Below are 22,208 nucleotides of genomic sequence, written 5' to 3'. Positions count from 1 at the left end.
GGGGGACCGCAGGGCACCCCGTGGATACGTGGACTGGTGGTGAAGCGTTACCTAGAGAGGTGTCTCTTGCATGCGCCCTGATACCCGGCCAGGCCCCGGGCGGCCCCGCGGACACTCGACCCAGGTGTGTCTGACCCTCGGACACTGGACTCGGGCGTTTGGCCCCTTGGACATTGGGATCCGGGCGGCCCGGCCCTGCGGACACTCGACCCGGGTGGTCTGGGCCCTCAGGCACTGGACTTGGACGGCCTGGACCCGCGCGCCGCGCCCCCGCCACCAGAACCCCGCGTCCCCAACATGGGCGCGCAGCTCGGGACGGGGCGCCGCGGCGGGGGCGGGGCGGGCGGGCGGTGGGTGTGGCCCGCCCTCGGGGTGGGACCTCCGGGCGGGGCGGGGCGGGGCGGGGCGGGGCCGGGGAGGGTCCGCCATTGCGGGCGGGCGGCGCAGGCCCGCCGCGGCCGTCGGTTTCTGTGTACCCGACCGCCCGGCCTGGCGCAGCAGGCCCGCCCGCGCGCCACACGCCTTTGGCGCAGGCATGTCGGGCCCCGGGCAGCAGGAGCCGCCGCAGGCGGGCGGGCCGGCGGGCCCCGAGGGCGCGGATGCGGCGCTCGGCGAGGCGGGGCTGAGTTTCAGGACCAGCGAGCTGAGCCTTGTGGAGATGACGGAGATCGAGTACATGCAGCTGCAGCACATCGTCTACTCGCACATGGAGGCGGCGGCGTCCGACGGCGAGCTCGAGACGCGCGTCAACTCTTGCTTCCTGGCGGCGGCGGCGTCGGGCGCAGCGGCGGGGGGCTTCGCTGCGGCCGTGGGCGCGGCGGCGGGGTCGCGCCGCCCGTGTACCCGGTGCTGTGCCGCCTGCGCTGGCCTATGGTGGCTTCGCGGGCGCCAACCAGTGCCTGGGCCACATCGACTTCCAGGAGCTGCGCATGCTGCTGCTGAGCGAGGCGGGCGCGCCCCGCGCCGCCGAGAAGACGCCGGGCGCCGACGGACCGGGCGCCGGCGCACCCCGGTCCAAGGCGCCCGACGGCGCCGGCAAGGAGAACGTGGAGGGCGCGACCGAGGTGCGGGCCAAGTGGGCGGTGCGCGTCCGCCTGGAGGACGGCTTCAACAGCATAGCAGCCGAGCCCCCGCCAGCCCCGCGCGGTGCGGATCCCCCCGAGCCTGACATGGCGCTCAACAAGTGGGTGCATCCCCCAGGGAGCGGGCCCGGCTGGATCAGGGTGTAGACCAGGGTCCTGTGCAGAGAAGCAGCAGGCTGTGTGCGGGTATAGACCAGGGTCCTTGCAGAGAAGCAGCATCGTGGGTCTGGGTGTAGACCAGGGTCCTCAGCAGAGGCCACCGGCCTGTATCCGGGTGGAACCAGAGGCCTCTGCAGGGAGGCAGTAGCCTGGGTCCGGGTGTAGACCAGGGTCCTGTGCAGAGAAGCACCAGCCTCGGTCTGGATGTAGACCCGGGTTTTCTGCAGAGGCCAGCGGCCTCACTGCAGCTTGCATCTTAACAGGGAGCAGACCTCAGTGGGTGTGGAGGCTGAGCTGCAAGTTTGTGTGCTCTGTGCAGGCACAGCAAGCAGATATTAAGTACACAGCCTGCAGCATTACCTTTGCGGTGTGCGCTCTGCGTCTGCATGTGGAAGAGAGATGAGTTGAGGTAAGTGCACACATGTTCCTGAGGAACAAAGGTTTTGTCCCCAAATCACCCACCTAAATGTCAGGAGAGACCTCTGCTTCCCCCTCTGTTGACTCAGGTTGAGGCTGACCTGATCTTGCACAGATGCATCCCCTGGGAGGACAGACGTCATGTTGTGAGTCTTTGAGTGTAAAATGCAGCTTCATCCTTCAGCCAGACTGCCAGCCCATAAGTGATCTCGCAGCAACAACTATCGGAGAGGAGTAGCCTGTCTGCTAGGGTGTCTCCTCAGCTTTCTGTCTGTCCCCACCCTGTAGTTTTCCCCATTTTGCCCATAGTCGTCAGAGTTTGGAGGATGGCCAAAAAAAAACAGAGATTGGTGTCAGAAGTGTAATGGGAAGGGAGGTGTAACTAAAAGATGACACACAGCCACACCTTCCAATGTGAGGAAGAAAGTTTGAACTTGTCCCCTCCGACACTAGCTGATAATTGTTTTGTAGAGATTTCCATGATGGGGGGCATTCATGGTAACAGATTCGAGTTCCTATCCAGAAAATCAAATGTTAGCCATTAGAGTGTGATAGTGATTGTGGTGTTTCAGGAAACTTACCTGCCACATACTCTTCATGTGTTTCTGGGTTTCTTTTGTCTTGGCAGTTTGGTAACTCTTATTCGCCATCCATCCGAATTAATGAGTGTTCCACTTCATCAGCAACAAAACAAATGTAGAACATGAGTGAAAAATAAAACAGCTGCTGCAACTACTGCTCTTCAATTTACATACCCTCTGTTTACTGCAAATAGTTGCTCTACTAGTGGAAATTCTAATCTTTCACAAACACAGGTAGGGAAAATGATTTGCGAAGCTTTGCTCTTTTGTGTTAAATGGATAAATTGTATTTTAGTTAGGTCCCAAGGCTGTTTTTGTCTTTCACTGAGCTCGATAACTTGTTAAAATCGAGAGTATTTATGTGGTTCGGGGATATTTAAAAATCCTTAGTGCACCTAAAGTTCTTCAAGTTCATGTGAATAACTTTGACGTTACTTCTATTAAAGTGCGTTTTATTTGTGCGTAGAGAGGAGATTGTCACCTGTTGATAACGTTCCTGTTGCTTCATTGTTTTCCAGAGTTGTAGTAACTCACGTTCTGTACTTGAAGCTACCAAGCATCAGGATGTTGGATTGCCGAGAGCATTTTCTTTCTGTCATCAGAGGTAAATTGAATCCACTAAACAGACTTTGGGTAGTAGAAACAAAGCTTTGCCTGAGCAGGTTCGGATTAAAGTAGGAGGTAAGCGATAAAACAGAAGCTGGCAGGTGCTTTCTCCTCCTGCCTGATGTCTCTGCCCCCCTTTTTTTTTTTGTCCACGGGTCGGGGAGGGGAGAGAGGTGGTTTATAAACAAATGAAAGGATCTCGGAAGCCTGCTTGCATCTTAGGAATCCTTCTGTCCCTCTGCCCAGTCACCTCACTTGGAACATCCTTGCGAATTTTGAACATCACATTTATACTTGGCCTGGAAACGTTGAGTTTAGGGGCTGCTTTTTCTTAACAGTAACCTCCTTAAACAGAAACATGATAGACTTAGGTACATTTTCGTTACTGACAGCAAATTTAGGTGTTTTTTTTTTTTTCTCTTATTTCATACTTCATGAGTGAGGCAGGAGTCTGAAATCCGCTCAGAGCTTTAGGGGACCATCTGCAGGTGGGCAAAGGATTGAGTTGGGAGCAAGAGGCCATAAGGTGATACAGAAAGTCTTAGAAAGAAAGAAACTTCTGAAGGCAAACTTTGCTTACCCCTGACGTTAACCCTCAATCCGTTTTTCCTGGAAAACATTCTTTTTCGAGTTATCCAACAATAACACAGCTTACACTAAGCTTTTCAAGAGCTGATAAAGACAGGGTAGGGATGGAGCTCTCCTTCTTTCTCCCACGCCAGTGATTAATTTTCCATTGTTCTTATGACATTGCTCGTGAAAGTATATGTTAGCATTTGTAAGGTATAAAGGTTAAAATTAAAATAGTCCCTGTACTGACTACTCAGCTGAAGAACCAAAATATTACCAATACTTGTGAATTCCTCTCTATGTCTTTTGCAAAGTTATCACCATTCTGAAATGTGTGTTAAGTGATTCTTTCATCGTAGAGGGTTTGGCTTTGTACAGTACCTCGGGAATGCACATCACCACAGGTACTTCTTAGACGCCTGCTGTACTGTGATAGAAATTTGACATATTTCTGTAGCACAGGTCAAAGCTATGACGTGATGACTCCTTTTGTGGGGGGAATCTCACTTGTAAGGTGAGGGCGTGTTTAATCCTAAACTACTTAGGTTCTGTCCTCTTCTGAGCATTGCAGTTAGAAAATCAGTTGTCATCTTAGAATAATTGCATATCAAGAAAATCTTTTGGAGAAAATATTTCTAGGTTTGTTTTTTTTTTCCCCTTCTGAATATCAGAAAAATCAAACAACTTCTTGGTTTTTTAATTCATAGATGACAGTTAAAATGGCTCTTGATTTAAAAGGGGGACTTTTGATTGTATTGCTGTATAAGTTGTATTGATTACATAATACCTGGGGTGTTTTTTTTTTGCGGTACGTGGGCCTCTCACTGTTGTGGCCTCTCCCGTTGCGGAACACAGGCTCCGGACGCGCAGGCTCAGTGGCCATGGCTCACGGGCCCAGCCGCTCCGCGGCACGTGGGATCTTCCCGGACCGCGGCATGAACCCGTGTCCCCTGCATCAGCAGGCGGACTCTCAGCCACTGCGCCACCAGGAAAGCCCTCTGGGGTGTTTTAATTTAGTTTATGTTCCGTTGTATAGTTTGAAACCTAGAGCCTTGTGCCGGATGTTTCTATGGAATTTTGAAGTGCTTCTTGTTTGGTTCTGTGTGCTCCTTACCCATTGATGTTTATATCTTGGATCGAAAATACCAAAAAATATATTCAGCATTCACGAGGGTAAGTTTAGAAGAATCAAAAAATTAAAATACCACTTTTTCCTTCTTTTGCAAAGAAGAAGCGCTATGTAAACAAGCAATAAATAAGAGGAGTCGGGGTAGGATACGTCAGTTGGACACAAACATAGAACGAAGAACCCTTGGAGAGCTCCGGAATGTGGGTGAAGGCTCCACAGCAGCGCAGGGTGCTTGGCCGTCGGTGGAGTCGCCCCAGGCCGCCCTCGGGGAGCAGAGGCAGAGCGGGCCCCCACGGGGCAGGTCCCAGCGGAGGGAGAGGGACAACCGCATGGAAAGAGATAGAAGGTAATGCGTGCTGTCGGTGGTATACAGTTGTCCTAGATGCCAAGCTGGTGAGAGTCAGTGCTGGTAACAGGCACCTTTTTGTAGAAAACAATGGTGTAGGCACTTCTGTGTTCAAGGGAGGGAAAGCTGGCAAGAGTCAATGGTCACCTTGCTTTGCTAGGTGGATGGGGGTAGCCAAGACCAACCCCAGGTTTGATGATTCATTAGGAGGACTCATGGCTTTGGTTTATTTTGGGCAAAGAACCCAGCAAAGTCAGCAGAGGCGCATGGGGAGAGGTCTAGGGGCCCCAGGCGCCAGCTCCCCAGAACACCTCTCAGTGGAGCCACTCAGGATGCCTGTCACCCCCCAGCACTGGTGACATGTTCCCGGACAGCAAAGCTCCTTAGAGACTCGGGGCCATGGATCCTACTGGGGGCTGGTTGTGGGGGGTATTCCCTAGGTGGCACGCGGCCAAATCCCAGACGCCCAGAAGGAAAGCTGGTGTTTAGCATAAGCCAGTGACCAATGGTGGTGGGAACCCCCCCCGAAATCTACGTTCCCAGGTGCTGGCCGGGGCCGCCTTCCTGGGAGGGAGTCCGCCTGCACACTGGGTTACTCAGTTTTGCTTGGTTCTTTTAAGGATATTGAAGAAGGAGGAAGTTACAGCTTATGTAAGTTGTTTTATCTGTGGATTTTATTTGTGCTGTTCTGTGTAGAAGCAAAATGTGGTTACTTTTTCTGTTAGAGCTGGGTACGGGATGATTCCCTAACATAGAGTTAATTAACTTAGTCATTTATTGAGTACTTTGTACCAGTTTCTGTTTTAGGCTCAGGAAATAGAGCATTGAGCAAGACAAATATTCATCTCTGAACCTACAGTGTGGAGCGGTGGAAATTTATTTCTTTAAAGGGATATATTAAAGCTAGGCATCTAGATCCCTTTCCTAAGGGTGTGTCCGCACATACACGCCAAGTGATGGGCATCACTGAACTCACCGTGACTCATAATGGGCATGGTTTATATTTATTTAATAAACATTTGCTGAGCACCTACCGTCTGAAAAAAAGCCTCATATGTACTACGTGTTGACGGTAAAAGTTTAAATTCTTGCTCTGCCATTCCCTAGTTTAACAACTTCCTACACATTCTTTACCTCTCCACCTGAGTCTCTCGTCTATACAATAGGTGTATTACCTACTGCGTAGATGGGACACAGGAAGTAAAGAAGCTGAAGTGTAGTGTCTGGCCCAGTGCCTGCAGTTACAGAGCATCTAGTGAATTCCTGCTGTTGTTGTTGCCTTAGAAAGTTGCTCTAAAGTTCTGAGCGTACAGGTGGGGAAATAGAAACAAGGGCCGTATTATCTGAACGTAATACGTAAAAGTTAAAGATGGTCTAAGACTCCAGTTGTGATGTAAATCATCCCTAAAAAGAGCAGGTTTGAGGATATTAACCGGCTGGTAGTCTGTGGTCCTTTATGAACCGGGACCCCTGGAGGATGAAAGCTGTGAATCCTAGCTTCTGTGACTTTCTTGGCACCTGGAGGGCAGGTGAGTGAAAGAATGTCCTGCCCAGAAGAAACACACACACAATTTTGCTTCCAGTTTCAGGGGGTTTGGGTCCATCCTTGGTCTAGAGACTTGGACCTGGTCCTTGCTCCTGGCCCAGGAGAAGTAAACAGGAAACTTTCCAGGGAGCGCAACTGGGCTTAGTGGGCCACTGAAGGGGGGCTGGCCGCTGTAGATGAGGCCTCAGTGAAGAGCGTCCGGGTTTTGCTGCTGGTCCCGGCTGTCGTGTAGTCGCTGCCGTTGACGGCAGCACGGGCCTGGTTAGAGAACCGAGCTGAGGCTGGCACTGTAAACGTGGAACCTTTTGCAAAAGAGCCTTCAGTATCGAGATCCCTGGGGCAGCGGCCGGCCGAGCGCCCCAGGTCGCCTGGAGTGAGGCCCCTGGGGCTGAGCGCTAAGAGTTTGTCTTCTCCGTTTCCCTTTTCTGTGCCTATGGGCATTTCCATCTTGTGTATTTCGTAATTTGGTCAAGTTCCTTATTTTCCTTGTATATTTAGTTGCCTTTGAAAGCGATCCCTGTGTGCAGTTTGTGCTGATTGGATCATTTCTGGTTATTTATAGTGTGGTTACTCTTTAACATTATTTTTTAGCGATAGACTTGGTTTATTGTAAAAAAATAAAGCTTTTCTATTTAAAACAATGATTTAATGGTTGGCTGTGTGTACGTAATAGTGGTAAACTATTATTTCTCTGATTCATTCAAATATGATGAAGGTGTTTACAGCAATAAAAAAACGTAACTGTCACTATCTCTACTCACAGATTAAATAGGTTAAAAACTTCCGGACAATAATTTTTGTGTGTCTTAGGCTTCCTGAATCTTTGTGAAATTTAGTTACATTGAAGTTGTAGATTGTTTCTGGGTCGGATTACAAGACCCATCAGGAAACAGGCTGAAGTGACGTCAGTAGCAACTTGGGGGGGAATTAGAATGTAGGTAGCTTAAACCCTTGTGTCCTTCCTGTTTCCTTAGTGACTTTCCCCCTCTTCCTTGCATGAACATTTTGAAAGATGTGATACCCAAAAGTCTTCCGTGATTTTCCTAAATTATTTCAGTACACATGTCATGCCACAGGTCTGTTCCGACTCTAACCAGGCTTGTGTCCCAGACACTGGGGGCACCTTGAATAAGACAGAGACCCCGTGGGCTGGAGGGAAGCGGCTAAGAGGTCGAGGGTGAATGGACCACCTCCATCCCGGTGTGGGGTCTGGTTGACATGCTGCAAAGATGGCTCTCCCTGCTGCACAGCAGGGAGACTGGACTCCAGGAGGAGAGGTTGGGGGTGGGCAGGAGTGGAGACACAGACCCTGGTCAGAGGCCGCAGCCGCTCTGCTGTGACTGGCCAGGGCCCGCGGTGCTGGATGTAGGGCTGCTGGGCAGAGGAAGTGGGGATCACGGTGGGGCGTCTGGCTGGAGCAGGTGGGCGGGTGGCGCCGTTTCCTGAGATGGGAAGACGTGTGGACGAGCAGGATGGGGTGGGGCGGAATCCACGTTCTGTGTCCGACGGGCTAGGTTTTCAGTGCCCAGGAGGCGTCAGGTGGAGAAGTTGAGAATGAGTAAACGAGTCTGCAAGCAGGTGGTTCTCTTTGTTTTATTTTTCTAATGAGCACAGAGTTCACTGAACACCTGCCCTCCCCTCACCTAGTGTGAGCCGTCAACATTTCCCATGTTTAACACACACGTGCACGCGCACAGCACAATTTCAAAGACAATGACGGATGTCATGACCCGTCACCTCTAAATATTTACGCCTGCGTCGCCCACGTAACGCCAGTGCCGTATTCACACCTCACAAGGTCGATAGTCATTGTCTTATACCATCTACTACCCAGTCCGTATTCCCATGTCCCCCAGATGTTCTAAAGGTGACTTTTATGGCTGCGTGTTTTTCCAAACCAGCACCCAGCCATGCTCCTGTGTTGCATTCAGTGACGTTTTTCTGTCTCTAAGCTATAGCAGTCCTTCGTACCCCACAGTTTCTATTACGGCACTGAGATTTGGAAGAGATCGGGCCAGACAGGTGCCTGTAGAACCCTGGATTTAGATGATTCGTTGTATTTATTTATGGTAATTAAAAATTTTTATATAATTTTAAACTTGCAGGAAAATTGCAAGATGAGTGCTGAGAGCTCCTTGTGTGCCCACCCAGCTTTACCCAGAACCCCCGGTTGTTCACATTTTGCCCCATTTGTTCTGTCTCTCGCAGTCTCAACCATTTGATGGTAAACTGTGGGCACCATGCCCCTTGATACCCAAACACTTCAGTCTGTGATTTTAAAGACTATTACATTATCTTACATAACCAGAATACAATGGCCCAAATCAGGACACTTAACATTGCTGTAATACTCTTATCTAATTCAAATTTTGCCTCTTGTCCCAATAACATCCTCTACACCATTTTCCCCCGTCCAGCCCCAATCCAGGATCACTGGTGACACAGTTGTTGTGAGGTGACATTTTGGGGTCATGACCTTGAACCCTAGCCAGGCTCTGGGGCTGTGGGGCAGTCTCTCACTCTGTGCTCCCCTCTCCTGTGTCGTGTCACCATCACAGTCATTGGGCAGGACGGTGGCGCTGCCCCCCTGCTTTGTCTTCCCTCCTCCACCTGAAGACGGGCTGGGGGCCGCCCCGCACCCACTTGTCCTTGCGTATCATCCTGAGTTATCAGGTGCCGCTGTACTGTTACTTCTCCCTTTTCTGGGCAGTGGGATTTTGTCCTTTTTATTTTAAATTTATTTTATTGAAGTATAGTTGATTTACAATGTTGTGTTAATTTCTGCTGTACAGCCAAGTGACTCAGTTGTGTATATATGTATATACACGTATGTATATATACAAACACACGTATATATATATATATATATATATACACACATACATTCTTTTTCATATTCTTTTCCATTATGGTTTATCACAGGATACTGAATATAGTTCCCTGTGCTATACAGGGAGCTGTAACCCTATACAGGGTTAGGACCTTGTTTATCCGTCCTATATGTAATAGTTTGCATCTGCTAACGCCAAGCTCCCACTCCATCAATCCCCCACCCCCACCCCCTTGACAACCACCAGTCTGTTCTCTATGTCTGTGAGTCTGTTTCTGTTTTGCAGATAAGACTGTTCTTTGTAAGAAGAGCATTTTATCTATTTCTCCCATTTATTTATCACATTCTGATCAGTGAAGATGGTAGTTTTTAAAAGCTTGTTGAGACTTCCATTGTGACCTCTTATGTGGTCAATTTTTTTAAATTCTCTGTTTATTTGGAAAGGATGTGTGTTTGGCGAATTCTGTATGTTTATTAGGTTGAGGTTACGAATTGTGGTTCAGGCCTTTCCTGTCCTCTCTTGTCTGTCAGACCTGTGGTTCTGAGAGCCCCCGTGGCATCTCCCGCCGTGACTGGCCTTGTCCCATGTCTGTGGGGCTCTCAGCGTGGCTGAGTGTCGGGGGCACATCCTCCCACCGGGGCCCCGAGGTTTGTCACCCCGCTTGGTTTCATTAACCCTTTTCCTTTAAGTCTCTCGTCTCTCTGTACAGATGACACCAGTTTTCTTCCTCTTCCTGACTTCCTGGTATAATTTCTTGACATGTAATTGGAACAGTCTTTCTTTTTTCCTACTAAAAATAGTTTTTATTATTGACCTTCTCCTATTTACAAATTTAATGTGAATATCCAACTTTGACCAGAGGTCATCTCCGGGTGTCTGATGAGTTGTAAAAATCCCTTCAAACTCAGCTATTTCGCTTACGTTTTGTTGAAATAGACGCTACTTGAGAGAGCAGAGTAACAATTACTAGCTTCCCTTTGAGGCAGTCAAGGGCGGGAGGTGTCCACTTGTCTCCCTCTTTCACGGTCACCCCAAGTTCCCATGAACTGAGTCCCAGGGACCTCGTGAGAGTCTAGATTGAGCTACACCTTAACCCCACTGCTGGCAGGGTCCTCAGCTAAGGAGGGCTACCCCTGGAGGGCTACACCAGAACCACTTGGAGCCACGTTTAGAGTTTGAAAAAAACATGTTTTATATTTTCTTCACACTTTATTTATCAAATGAGTCCCACTAAAGCCAGATCAGTCTCACGTTTCATGTCTAAATAAAAGAGGGCTCAAAAACTGTTATCTGCAAGGAATCCGCCCAAATCAAGAAACACAGAAGACAATGTAGGTGCCAAAGGTCTTTATTTCCAATAAGCGAAAAACCAAGTCGCATATAATCTTGATTTTATTTTATTTTTTAAACATTGTAAATTTCACCATACTGCGTGATTTTGCTGCTCAAAGTGGGGTCAACTGATCAGCTGCACACACGTCAGCTGGGGCCTCCTTAGAAAGGTGGCATTCCGGGTCCCACCTAGGCCTGCTGAATTAGAATCTGCTTTTAAACAAGATCCCCAGGGCGAGCCTGTGCACATTACGGTCTGTGTTGATGTCACGCTGAGAATCTTCTCAAAGATTTTATCGATATCATCCTATATATTTAGTAGTTGTATAATTTTCTTTTTAAATGTAGGTATTTCGATGATCTGAAACTAATTTTTATGTTAGGTGTGAGAAAAAGTGCTCTTTTTTCCCCCCCACACCTGATACCTTTTCTTGAGTAAGTGGTCCATCATTATCCTACTGGGGACATATTAAGTCGACAAAAAGAAAAGGAAATGTATATATATTTTGTCTTTTTCCTTTTTTTAAAAACAGTTTTTTGGCTGTGCCACGTGGCATGTGAGATCTTCGTTCCCCTACCAGGGATTGAACCTGCACCCCCTGCAGTGGAAGCACGGAGTCTTAACCACTGGTCCTCCAGGGAAGTGCAGGATGATCTTACATTGTTCAAAGAAAAGAGACTGCAGAAGAAATGAATAGCACTCCATAGATGTCTGAGCTCTGACAGAATGAGCGATTCAGAGCCTGATGGAAGAAAACTGTGCCTAAATCACAGGCCTTTCTTTAAAGCACGTGGTTCCCATACAGAAAACAGCCACTGGTTGAGATGGGGGTAAGGGTGAGAGGTGGGTACAGTCATCATTTTGAGCCTGCAAAACTAATTCTTCTAAAGACCACGTATTCTATGATACCATTTATAGGACGTACCCAGGGTCGGCAAACCCATAGGGACAAAAAGAAGGTTAGTGTTTAGGGAGTGCTAATGGGTATGGGATTCTTTGGGGTGATGAAAATGTTCGAAAACTGGTTGTGGTGATGGCATGTGAACCCACTACCACTGAAGAGCGCACTTTAAAAGGATGAACCCACATGGCACGTGCATTCCAGCTCATCAGTGGCCAGTGTTTGTCCAGTGCATTGATTACACGAGCCCTGCCGGTTGTAGGAGGAACCGTGCACCACGTGTATTGATTTACCTGCCTGAGTTTTCACCTACGTACAGCCTGCCTTGTCACACCTGTATTTGGGGCCGCTGTCTCACCTGTCTACTGTTCGGGCTTACTGCAGGCCTCGTGTCCCGAGAAGGGGGGGACCGCAGGGCACCCCGTGGATACGTGGACTGGTGGTGAAGCGTTACCTAGAGAGGTGTCTCTTGCATGCGCCCTGATACCCGGCCAGGCCCCGGGCGGCCCCGCGGACACTCGACCCAGGTGTGTCTGACCCTCGGACACTGGACTCGGGCGTTTGGCCCCTTGGACATTGGGATCCGGGCGGCCCGGCCCTGCGGACACTCGACCCGGGTGGTCTGGGCCCTCAGGCACTGGACTTGGACGGCCTGGACCCGCGCGCCGCGCCCCCGCCACCAGAACCCCGCGTCCCCAACATGGGCGCGCAGCTCGGGACGGGGCGCCGCGGCGGGGGCGGGGCGGGCGGGCGGTGGGTGTGGCCCGCCCTCGGGGTGGGACCTCCGGGCGGGGCGGGGCGGGGGGGGGCCGGGGAGGGTCCGCCATTGCGGGCGGGCGGCGCAGGCCCGCCGCGGCCGTCGGTTTCTGTGTACCCGACCGCCCGGCCTGGCGCAGCAGGCCCGCCCGCGCGCCACACGCCTTTGGCGCAGGCATGTCGGGCCCCGGGCAGCAGGAGCCGCCGCAGGCGGGCGGGCCGGCGGGCCCCGAGGGCGCGGACGCGGCGCTGGGCGAGGCGGGGCTGAATTTCAGGACCAGCGAGCTGAGCCTTGTGGAGATGACGGAGATCGAGTACATGCAGCTGCAGCACATCCTCTACTCGCACATGGAGGCGGCGGCGGCCGACGGCGAGCTCGAGACGCGCGTCAACTCTTGCTTCCTGGCGGCGGCGGCGGCGGGCGCAGTGGCGGGGGGCTTCGCTGCGGCCGTGGGCGCGGCGGCGGGGTCGCGCCGCCCGTGTACCCGGTGCTGTGCCGCCTGCGCTGGCCGATGGTGGCTTCGCGGGCGCCAACCAGTGCCTGGGCCACATCGACTTCCAGGAGCTGCGCATGATGCTGCTGAGTGAGGCGGGCGCGCCCCGCGCCGCCGAGAAGACGCCAGGCGCCGACGGGCCGGGCGCCGGCGCACCCCGGCCCAAGGCGCCCGACGGCGCCGGCAAGGAGAACGTGGAGGGCGCGACCGAGGTGCGGGCCAAGTGGGCGGTGCGCGTCCGCCTGGAGGACGGCTTCAACAGCATAGCAGCCGAGCCCCCGCCAGCCCCGCGCGGTGCGGATCCCCCCGAGCCTGGCATGGCGCTCAACAAGTGGGTGCATCCCCCAGGGAGCGGGCCCGGCTGGATCAGGGTGTAGACCAGGGTCCTGTGCAGAGAAGCAGCAGGCTGTGTGCGGGTATAGACCAGGGTCCTTGCAGAGAAGCAGCATCGTGGGTCTGGGTGTAGACCAGGGTCCTCAGCAGAGGCCACCGGCCTGTATCCGGGTGGAACCAGGGGCCTCTGCAGGGAGGCAGTAGCCTGGGTCCGGGTGTAGACCAGGGTCCTGTGCAGAGAAGCACCAGCCTCGGTCTGGATGTAGACCCGGGTTTTCTGCAGAGGCCAGCGGCCTCACTGCAGCTTGCATCTTAACAGGGAGCAGACCTCAGTGGGTGTGGAGGCTGAGCTGAAAGTTTGTGTGCTCTGTGCAGGCACAGCAAGCAGATATTAAGTACACAGCCTGCAGCATTACCTTTGCGGTGTGCGCTCTGCGTCTGCATGTGGAAGAGAGATGAGTTGAGATAAGTGCACACGTGTTCCTGAGGAACAAAGGTTTTGTCCCCAAATCACCCACCTAAATGTCAGGAGAGACCTCTGCTTCCCCCTCTGTTGACTCAGGTTGAGGCTGACCTGATCTTGCACAGATGCATCCCCTGGGAGGACAGGCGTCATGTTGTGAGTCTTTGAGTGTAAAATGCAGCTTCATCCTTCAGCCAGACTGCCAGCCCATAAGTGATCTCGCAGCAACAACTATCGGAGAGGAGTAGCCTGTCTGCTAGGGTGTCTCCTCAGCTTTCTGTCTGTCCCCACCCTGTAGTTTTCCCCATTTTGCCCATAGTCGTCAGATTTTGGAGGATGGCCAAAAAAACACAGAGATTGGTGTCAGAAGTGTAATGGGAAGGGAGGTGTAACTAAAAGATGACACACAGCCACACCTTCCAATGTGAGGAAGAAAGTGAATTGTCCCCTACGACACTAGCTGATAATTGTTTTGTAGAGATTTCCATGATGGGGGGCATTCATGGTAATAGATTCGAGTTCCTATCCAGAAAATCAAATGTTAGCCATTAGAGTGTGATCGTGATTGTGGTGTTTCAGGAAACTTACCTGCCACATACTCTTCATGTGTTTCTGGGTTTCTTTTGTCTTGGCAGTTTGGTAACTCTTATTCGCCATCCATCCGGATTAATGAGTGTTCCACTTCATCAGCAACAAAACAAATGTAGAACATGAGTGAAAAATAAAACAGCTGCTGCAACTACTGCTCTTCAATTTACATACCCTCTGTTAACTGCAAATACTTGCCCTACTAGTGGAAATTCTAATCTTTCACAAACACATGTAGGGAAAATGATTTGCGAAGCTTTGCTCTTTTGTGTTAAGTGGATAACTTGTATTTTAGTTAGGTCCCAAGGATGTTTTTGTCTTTCATTGAGCTCGATAACTTGTTAAAATCGAGAGTATTTATGTGGTTCGGGGATATTTAAAAATCCTTAGTGCACCTAAAGTTCTTCAAGTTCATGTGAATAACTTTGACATTACTTCTATTAAAATGCATTTTATTTGTGCGTAGAGAGGAGATTGTCACCTGTTGATAACGTCCCTGTTGCTTCATTGTTTTCCAGACTTCTAGTAACTCACGTTCTGTACTTGAAGCTACCAAGCATCAGGATATTGGATTGCCGAGAGCGTTTTCTTTCTGTTATCAGAAGTAAATTGAATCCACTAAACAGACTTTGGGTAGTAGAAACAAAGCTTTGCCTGAGCAGGTTCGGATTAAAGTAGGAGGTAAGCGATAAAACAGAAGCTGGCAGCTGCTTTCTCCTCCTGCCTGATGTCTCTGCCCCCCTTTTTTTTTGTCCACGGGTGGGGGAGGGGAGAGAGGTGGTTTATAAACAAATGAAAGGATCTCGGAAGCCTGCTTGCATCTTAGGAATCCTTCTGTCCCTCTGCCCAGTCACCTCACTTGGAACATCCTTGCGAATTTTGAACATCACATTTATACTTGGCCTGGAAACGTTGAGTTTAGGGGCTGCTTTTTCTTAACAGTAACCTCCTTAAACAGAAACATGATAGACTTAGGTACATTTTCGTTACTGACAGCAAATTTAGGTGTTTTTTTTTTTTTCTCTTATTTCATACTTCATGAGTGAGGCAGGAGTCTGAAATCCGCTCAGAGCTTTAGGGGACCATCTGCAGATGGGCAAAGGATTGAGTTGGGAGCAAGAGGCCATAAGGTGATACAGACAGTCTTAGAAAGAAAGAAACTTCTGAAGGCAAACTTTGCTTACCCCTGACGTTAACCCTCAATCCGTTTTTCCTGGAAAACATTCTTTTTCGAGTTATCCAACAATAACACAGCTTACACTCAGCTTTTCAAGAGCTGATAAAGACAGGGTAGGGATGGAGCTCTCCTTCTTTCTCCCACGCCAGTGATTAATTTTCCATTGTTCTTATGACATTGCTCGTGAAAGTATATGTTAGCATTTGTAAGGTATAAAGGTTAAAATTAAAATAGTCCCTGTACTGACTACTCAGCTGAAGAACCAAAATATTACCAATACTTGTGAATTCCTCTCTATGTCTTTTGCAAAGTTATCACCATTCTGAAATGTGTGTTAAGTGATTCTTTCACCGTAGAGGGTTTGGCTTTGTACGGTACCTCGGGAATGCACATCACCACAGGTACTTCTTAGACGCCTGCTGTACTGTGATAGAAATTTGACATATTTCTGTAGCACAGGTCAAAGCTATGACGTGATGACTCCTTTTGTGGGGGGAATCTCACTTGTAAGGTGAGGGCGTGTTTAATCCTAAACCACTTAGGTTCTGTCCTCTTCTGAGCATTGCAGTTAGAAAATCAGTTGTCATCTTAGAATAATTGCATATCAAGAAAATCTTTTGGAGAAAATATTTCTAGGTTTGTTTTTTTTTTCCCCTTCTGAGTATCAGAAAAATCAAACAACTTCTTGGTTTTTTTATTCCTAGATGACAGTTAAAATGGCTCTTGATTTAAAAGGGGGACTTTTGATTGTATTGCTGTATAAGCTGTATTGATTACATAATACCTGGGGTGTTTTTTTTTTTTTGCGGTACGTGGGCCTCTCACTGTTGTGGCCTCTCCCGTTGCGGAACACAGGCTCCGGACGCGCAGGCTCAGTGGCCATGGCTCACGGGCCCAGCCGCTCCGCGGCATGTGGGATCTTCCTGGACCGCGGCATGAACCCGTGTCCCCTGCATCAGCAGGCGGACTCTCAGCTACTGCGCCACCAGGAAAGCCCTCTGGGGTGTTTTAATTTAGTTTATGTTCCGTTGTATAGTTTGAAACCTAGAGTCTTGTGCCGGATGTTTCTATGGAATTTTGGAGTGCTTCTTGTTTGGTTCTGTGTGCTCCTTACCCATTCATGTTTATATCTTGGATCGAAAATACCAAAAAATATATTCAGCATTCACGAGGGTAAGTTTAGAAGAATCAAAAAATTAAAATACCACTTTTTCCTTCTTTTGCAAAGAAGAAGCGCTATGTAAACAAGCAATAAATAAGAGGAGTCGGAGTAGGATCCGTCAGTTGGACACAAACATAGAACGAAGAACCCTTGGAGAGCTCCAGAATGTGGGTGAAGGCTCCACAGCAGCGCAGGGTGCTTGGCCGTCGGTGGAGTCGCCCCAGGCCGCCCTCGGGGAGCAGAGGCAGAGCGGGCCCCCACGGGGCAGGTCCCAGCGGAGGGAGAGGCACAACCGCATGGAAAGAGATAGAAGGTAATGCGTGCTGTCGGTGGTATACAGTTGTCCTAGACGCCAAGCTGGTGAGAGTCAGTGCTGGTAACAGGCACCTTTTTGTAGAAAACAATGGTGTAGGCACTTCTGTGTTCAAGGGAGGGAAAGCTGGCAAGAGTCAATGGTCACCTTGCTTTGCTAGGTGGATGGGGGTAGCCAAGACCAACCCCAGGTTTGATGATTCATTAGGAGGACTCATGGCTTTGGTTTATTTTGGGCAAAGAACCCAGCAAAGTCAGCAGAGGCGCATGGGGAGAGGTCTAGGGGCCCCAGGCGCCAGCTCCCCAGAACACCTCTCAGTGGAGCCACTCAGGATGCCTGTCACCCCCCAGCACTGGTGACATGTTCCCGGACAGCAAAGCTCCTTAGAGACTCGGGGCCATGGATCCTACTGGGGGCTGGTTGTGGGGGGTGTTCCCTAGGTGGCACGCGGCCAAATCCCAGACGCCCAGAAGGAAAGCTGGTGTTTAGCATAAGCCAGTGACCAATGGTGGTGGGAACCCCCCCCGAAATCTACGTTCCCAGGTGCTGGCCGGGGCCGCCTTCCTGGGAGGGAGTCCGCCTGCACACTGGGTTACTCAGTTTTGCTTGGTTCTTTTAAGGATATTGAAGAAGGAGGAAGTTACAGCTTATGTAAGTTGTTTTATCTGTGGATTTTATTTGTGCTGTTCTGTGTAGAAGCAAAATGTGGTTACTTTTTCTGTTAGAGCTGGGTACGGGATGATTCCCTAACATAGAGTTAATTAACTTAGTCATTTATTGAGTACTTTGTACCAGTTTCTGTTTTAGGCTCAGGAAATAGAGCATTGAGCAAGACAAATATTCATCTCTGAACCTACAGTGTGGAGCGGTGGAAATTTATTTCTTTAAAGGGATATATTAAAGCTAGGCATCTAGATCCCTTTCCTAAGGGTGTGTCCGCACATACACGCCAAGTGATGGGCATCACTGAACTCACCGTGACTCATAATGGGCATGGTTTATATTTATTTAATAAACATTTGCTGAGCACCTACCGTCTGAAAAAAAGCCTCATATGTACTACGTGTTGACGGTAAAAGTTTAAATTCTTGCTCTGCCATTCCCTAGTTTAACAACTTCCTACACATTCTTTACCTCTCCACCTGAGTCTCTCGTCTATACAATAGGTGTATTACCTACTGCGTAGATGGGACACAGGAAGTAAAGAAGCTGAAGTGTAGTGTCTGGCCCAGTGCCTGCAGTTACAGAGCATCTAGTGAATTCCTGCTGTTGTTGTTGCCTTAGAAAGTTGCTCTAAAGTTCTGAGCGTACAGGTGGGGAAATAGAAACAAGGGCCGTATTATCTGAACGTGATACGTAAAAGTTAAAGATGGTCTAAGACTCCAGTTGTGATGTAAATCATCCCTAAAAAGAGCAGGTTTGGGGATATTAACCGGCTGGCGGTCTGTGGTCCTTTATGAACCGGGACCCCTGGAGGATGAAAGCTGTGAATCCTAGCTTCTGTGACTTTCTTGGCACCTGGAGGGCAGGTGAGTGAAAGAATGTCCTGCCCAGAAGAAACACACACACAATTTTGCTTCCAGTTTCAGGGGGTTTGGGTCCATCCTTGGTCTAGAGACTTGGACCTGGTCCTTGCTCCTGGCCCAGGAGAAGTAAACAGGAAACTTTCCAGGGAGTGCAACTGGGCTTAGTGGGCCACTGAAGGGGGGCTGGCCGCTGTAGATGAGGCCTTAGTGAAGAGCGTCCGGGTTTGGCTGCTGGTCCCGGCTGTCGTGTAGTCGCTGCCGTTGACGGCAGCACGGGCCTGGTTAGAGAACCGAGCTGAGGCTGGCACTGTAAACGTGGAACCTTTTGCAAAAGAGCCTTCCGTATCGAGATCCTGGGGCAGCGGCCGGCCGAGCGCCCCAGGTCGCCTGGAGTGAGGCCCCTGGGGCTGAGTGCTAAGAGTTTGTCTTCTCCGTTTCCCTTTTCTGTGCCTATGGGCATTTCCATCTTGTGTATTTCGTAATTTGGTCAAGTTCCTTATTTTCCTTGTATATTTAGTTGCCTTTGAAAGCGATCCCTGTGTGCAGTTTGTGCTGATTGGATCATTTCTGGTTATTTATAGTGTGGTTACTCTTTAACATTATTTTTTAGCGATAGACTTGGTTTATTGTAAAAAAATAAAGCTTTTCTATTTAAAACAATGATTTAATGGTTGGCTGTGTGTACGTAATAGTGGTAAACTATTATTTCTCTGATTCATTCAAATATGATGAAGGTGTTTACAGCAATAAAAAAACGTAACTGTCACTATCTCTACTCACAGATTAAATAGGTTAAAAACTTCCGGACAATAATTTTTGTGTGTCTTAGGCTTCCTGAATCTTTGTGAAATTTAGTTACATTGAAGTTGTAGATTGTTTCTGGGTCGGATTACAAGACCCATCAGGAAACAGGCTGAAGTGACGTCAGTAGCAACTTGGGGGGGAATTAGAATGTAGGTAGCTTAAACCCTTGTGTCCTTCCTGTTTCCTTAGTGACTTTCCCCCTCTTCCTTGCATGAACATTTTGAAAGATGTGATACCCAAAAGTCTTCCGTGATTTTCCTAAATTATTTCAGTACACATGTCATGCCACAGGTCTGTTCCGACTCTAACCAGGCTTGTGTCCCAGACACTGGGGGCACCTTGAATAAGACAGAGACCCCGTGGGCTGGAGGGAAGCGGCTAAGAGGTCGAGGGTGAATGGACCACCTCCATCCCGGTGTGGGGTCTGGTTGACATGCTGCAAAGATGGCTCTCCCTGCTGCACAGCAGGGAGACTGGACTCCAGGAGGAGAGGTTGGGGGTGGGCAGGAGTGGAGACACAGACCCTGGTCAGAGGCCGCAGCCGCTCTGCTGTGACTGGCCAGGGCCCGCGGTGCTGGATGTAGGGCTGCTGGGCAGAGGAAGTGGGGATCACGGTGGGGCGTCTGGCTGGAGCAGGTGGGCGGGTGGCGCCGTTTCCTGAGATGGGAAGACGTGTGGACGAGCAGGATGGGGTGGGGCGGAATCCACGTTCTGTGTCCGACGGGCTAGGTTTTCAGTGCCCAGGAGGCGTCAGGTGGAGAAGTTGAGAATGAGTAAACGAGTCTGCAAGCAGGTGGTTCTCTTTGTTTTATTTTTCTAATGAGCACAGAGTTCACTGAACACCTGCCCTCCCCTCACCTAGTGTGAGCCGTCAACATTTCCCATGTTTAACACACACGTGCACGCGCACAGCACAATTTCAAAGACAATGACAGATGTCATGACCCGTCACCTCTAAATATTTACGCCTGCGTCGCCCACGTAACGCCAGTGCCGTATTCACACCTCACAAGGTCGATAGTCATTGTCTTATACCATCTACTACCCAGTCCGTATTCCCATGTCCCCCAGATGTTCTAAAGGTGACTTTTATGGCTGCGTGTTTTTCCAAACCAGCACCCAGCCATGCTCCTGTGTTGCCTTCAGTGACGTTTTTCTGTCTCTAAGCTATAGCAGTCCTTCCTACCCCACAGTTTCTATTACGGCACTGAGATTTTGAAGAGATCGGGCCAGACAGGTGCCTGTAGAACCCTGGATTTAGATGATTCGTTGTATTTATTTATGGTAATTAAAAATTTTTATATAATTTTAAACTTGCAGGAAAATTCCAAGATGAGTGCTAAGAGCTCCTTGTGTGCCCACCCAGGTTTACCCAGAACCCCCAGTTGTTCACATTTTGCCCCATTTGTTCTGTCTCTCGCAGTCTCAACCATTTGATGGTAAACTGTGGGCACCATGCCCCTTGATACCCAAACACTTCAGTCTGTGATTTTAAAGACTATTGCATTATCTTACATAACCAGAATACAATGGCCCAAATCAGGACACTTAACATTGCTGTAATACTCTTATCTAATTCAAATTTTGCCTCATGTCCCAATAACACCCTCTACACCATTTTCCCCCGTCCAGCCCCACTGCAGGATCACTGGTGACACAGTTGTTGTGAGGTGACATTTTGGGGTCATGACCTTGAACCCTAGCCAGGCTCTGGGGCTGTGGGGCAGTCTCTCACTCTGTGCTCCCCTCTCCTGTGTCGTGTCACCATCACAGTCATTGGGCAGGACGGTGGCGCTGCCCCCCTGCTTTGTCTTCCCTCCTCCACCTGAAGACGGGCTGGGGGCCGCCCCGCACCCACTTGTCCTTGCGTATCATCCTGAGTTATCAGGTGCCGCTGTACTGTTACTTCTCCCTTTTCTGGGCAGTGGAATTTTGTCCTTTTTATTTTAAATTTATTTTATTGAAGTATAGTTGATTTACAATGTTGTGTTAATTTCTGCTGTACAGCCAAGTGACTCAGTTGTGTATATATGTATATACACGTATGTATATATACAAACACACGTATATATATATATATATACACACATACATTCTTTTTCATATTCTTTTCCATTATGGTTTATCACAGGATACTGAATATAGTTCCCTGTGCTATACAGGGAACTGTAACCCTATATAGGGTTAGGACCTTGTTTATCCGTCCTATATGTAATAGTTTGCATCTGCTAACCCCAAGCTCTCGCTCCATCGATCCCCCCCACCCCCTTGACAACCACCAGTCTGTTCTCTATGTCTGTGAGTCTGTTTCTGTTTTGCAGATAAGACTGTTCTTTGTAAGAAGAGCATTTTGTCTATTTCTCCCATTTATCACATTCTGATCAGTGCAGATGGTAGTTTTTAAAAGCTTGTTGAGACTTCCATTGTGACCTCTTATGTGGTCAATTTTTTTAAATACTGTGTTTATTTGGAAAGGATGTGCATTCTCTGTTTGGCGAATTCTGTATGTTTATTAGGTTGAGGTTACGAATTGTGGTTCAGGCCTTTCCTGTCCTCTCTTGTCTGTCAGACCTGTGGTTCTGAGAGCCCCCGTGGCATCTCCCGCCGTGGCTGGCCTTGTCCCATGTCTGTTGGGCTCTCAGCGTGGCTGAGTGTCGGGGGCACATCCTCCCACCTGGGCCCCGAGGTTTGTCACCCCGCTTGGTTTCATTAACCCTTTTCCTTTAAGTCTCTCGTCTCTCTGTACAGATGACACCAGTTTTCTTCCTCTTCCTGACTTCCTGGTATAATTTCTTGACATGTAATTGGAACAGTCTTTCTTTTTTCCTACTAAAAATAGTTTTTATTATTGACCTTCTCCTATTTACAAATTTAATGTGAATATCCAACTTTGACCAGAGGTCATCTCAGGATGTCTGATGAGTTGTGAAAATCCCTTCAAACTCAGCTATTTCGCTTACGTTTCGTTGAAATAGACGCTACTTGAGAGAGCAGAGTAACAATTACTAGCTTCCCTTTGAGGCAGTCAAGGGCGGGAGGTGTCCACTTGTCTCCCTCTTTCACGGTCACCCCAAGTTCCCATGAACTGAGT

At 49.4% G+C, this 22,208-nt stretch overlaps 2 pseudogenes across 2 annotated transcripts; both read left to right on the top strand.

Annotated features, from left to right (window-relative positions):
* Nucleotides 1-535: 535 nt before the first annotated feature.
* LOC307053632 (transcription factor-like 5 protein) lies at nt 536-4,894 on the top strand (annotated as a pseudogene). Its single transcript has 4 exons — nt 536-1,183; nt 2,287-2,473; nt 2,758-2,920; nt 4,644-4,894. The product of its transcript is annotated as a transcription factor-like 5 protein (transcript).
* Nucleotides 4,895-12,434: 7,540 nt separating this feature from the next.
* On the top strand, nt 12,435-16,791 carry LOC307053607 (transcription factor-like 5 protein; annotated as a pseudogene). The gene is made up of 4 exons: nt 12,435-13,082; nt 14,183-14,369; nt 14,654-14,816; nt 16,541-16,791. The product of its transcript is annotated as a transcription factor-like 5 protein (transcript).
* Nucleotides 16,792-22,208: the final 5,417 nt, after the last annotated feature.

The sequence above is a fragment of the Hyperoodon ampullatus genome (assembly GCF_949752795.1).
Source record: "Hyperoodon ampullatus genome assembly, chromosome: 5".
NCBI classification, from domain to species: Eukaryota; Metazoa; Chordata; class Mammalia; order Artiodactyla; family Ziphiidae; genus Hyperoodon; species Hyperoodon ampullatus.
This window is presented reverse-complemented; position numbering and strand designations above follow the sequence as displayed.